General features: G+C 29.0%; 1 pseudogene; it reads right to left on the reverse strand.

The window, feature by feature from the left end:
* Positions 1 to 2,562, reverse strand: part of LOC111613150 — a 4,798-nt pseudogene extending 2,236 nt beyond the window's left edge.
* Between the last annotated feature and the right edge of the window lie 343 nt (positions 2,563 to 2,905).

Genomic DNA, 2,905 nt, shown 5'->3' on the forward strand with positions numbered 1-2,905 from the left:
GTTTTATATGAATTCCATGTTGTACGAGTCACTTAGATTTTACAAATACGTGAGCCGTTCACAGCCCGGCACACGTATTTGTAAAATCTAAGTGATTCGTACAACATGGAATTCATATAAAACGGAATAATCAACAGTGTTATAGGGGGTCGACTGTATACAGTATATATGTATATATGTTATGGCTAACGTCCGAGCACCGGATAAAGCTAGGATTAACCGGTTAATGCTAACTTTATTCAAGTCTTTTGATTCAAACGAATAACAATCTTACAATTTTGGACTGTATCCGTACAAAGCACGCTTTATTCAAGAAACAAAAGGATAAAGCTGACATTATCAAAAACGGATGGATGAAACAAGAATTAAACTTAAAATTCTCTCTTTATCCACCCCATTTTAGATGAAACTAGGAAAAAATTTAGGGTTACAGTTTAGCCGAATAATCTACAATTTTTGCAAATACAGATTAAGTGGATAAAGAAGGAATTTTCTTTTTCAAAATCAATAGAATTTATTATTTCTTTATGCAATAAAAATAAAGTAAAAAAATAAATGTTGCAATTGTTTCACCAAAATATCATTATATTTAGCTTTAAAAATCTTACCTTTAAAGCTAAAAATTGTATATTTAGGTTTAAAGTAACAAAACGAAATACTTTATATAATACTGACATCTACAGAGATGTTAAATGTGCTGTAAACACATGTACTAACAACAGTTGCGCCAGCCTTTCCTGACTTTCATGTTTATGTTATCCTTACTCGACAACGGTGCGAGTTATCAAAAATTACCCCAGAATAAACGTTATTTATTCTATTCAGGGGTCTCCTATATACACTCACTAAACTTTCGGACATTATAGTTCCCTTGCACTTTGTTCGGCCATAATTAATCCGATCCTCCTACATTTAGTCATGCTCAAGTTATGGAACTGGTTCACTGTATTTGTAAAACCCGTGTAACAACTTGTTATAGTTAATATTGTGACGAGAAGTTTTAGTATGTGGTGCATGCTACTATCGCGCTAATAATTAACAATTTGTCGGTTCTCTTACCTCCGATAACCAGAAAGTAATGCATTTATCCGAATGTAACATATAAAATGGCTTGGAGATAAATGGTTTAGCATTGTTTTGGTTATGATTATGGTATTAATCTCCGATATAGCTGCAACAAATCGATAAAATCTATGATTTTATTCAATGTGACAATTATTATTCTTTATAAAAAGTTTAAACTTTATCCCTACTTTTCTTACAGTAAAAGTTTACTAAACATAAAAAGTTAGTTCCACCACTCTTATAATTCTTTTATTATGTCCTAACTTTTTGCAAGTATTAAAGGTGTTTCCCGCTACAGATTAGCATAGAAAAAGTAATGAAAGAGCTGCCAAATTTTAAATATAATCTGATCGAAATTCCTTCACTTTACTTTACATAATGGTCGCTGTTTGAGGTTCGACTATACAAGTATCAAACAGAGACCATTTTCTCAGAGACATTTCTTTTTAAAATGTATACAAAATAACCACCAAGTGACAAAAACCTCCGAACAATGGCCATTTTCTGTTCCCGTCAGTGGCCGTTATTTAGAGGTTGTCTGTATATACGTAGTAAAAAATAAAAATTCTTTAGTCCTGGCCTAACCTATCAATTAATAATGAAAAATAAAATTAAAAACTTTTATAACAAAAACAAAATAAATAACTAATAAGGAGAAATGTGCATTATTATTTTTTCCGTAAAAGTAGCCATTGGTATGGATCTTTTATGGTCTTGCCAATGGTAAAAGTTTTTTGTTTAGGGCCTTGCACTTTTAAACGTCTCTGGCAGGCGTAAATATATGTTTATCAATACTTGATTTTCATATAGGTTCAATAGGTCTAACCAAAATCTAGTGCTATTGTAGTTAAGATCACATATATAATTTTCGTGTCATGCAGTCTACTTATTAAAAGGAGCTCTACGCCACGCTTGGGTTAAAACCTCGCATATCTAAAATCAATACTGGGGGATAGAAAATATCTCGAATAAAAACTTTTGCTTATTTAATAAATTTCGATGTACTTCTTTTACTGTTTTAATAATTTAATTAAATTACCTGTAAACTTTCTATTTAAAAAATTTGCAATAAAATATGAATTTTATGCATAATTTTATAGGTTTTTGATATATATCGTAGTTGTACAGTACATTTAGAAATTTAATATAAATTTATTTAATTTTACGACATAATTTATTACTATATAAATGCGTTATATATGATATAAAAATTTTATTAAAAATTTTACTTTAAAAATTCACTTACTTAATAATAAGATATGAAACATTATAAGTTTCTATATAAGAATAGAAAATTTTCTAATATTATAGACGTCCTTAGTTTATAAAGTAAAGAAAATAATTGTTGAAAATAAATTTTATATAAAAATTTAAATATATTTTTTACCTTTTATCATTATTTCGTTCATAATAATCAGCAACGTTTACTACGAGATGAATGATAAAAGTTTTCAGATGAAAATGACTTCTCTCTTCAATATTTACTGCCGAATTGCATTATCTGTTCAAATAGTTTAAGATGACTAAAATTACTTTTGAATAATAATAAGGAATTCAAACGGTTATTGGTTATAAAATAGGCGACATAAAAAACTTTCTACCAATCGCTTGTTTAAAACAAAAATGTTTCATGCTTCAACGAGCATCAAAGATATTTTCATTTTTCCGATCATGCAATGTAAAGACTGATTTCCACATTACCAGAAAACGGAAACCGAAAAATAACTACATTCTCTTCCCTTCATTGTCTGTTTAGTTCTATTTCCACAATACCAGAATATCGCGAACAGAATTAAGTCGATTGTAGTATGTAGTCTTCAGTAGAAAAAATTCAAACGTC

Source organism: Centruroides sculpturatus, unplaced genomic scaffold, assembly GCF_000671375.1.
Source record: "Centruroides sculpturatus isolate CEXI.00-Female unplaced genomic scaffold, Cexi_2.0 scaffold1663, whole genome shotgun sequence".
In the NCBI taxonomy this organism is placed as follows: domain Eukaryota; kingdom Metazoa; phylum Arthropoda; class Arachnida; order Scorpiones; family Buthidae; genus Centruroides; species Centruroides sculpturatus.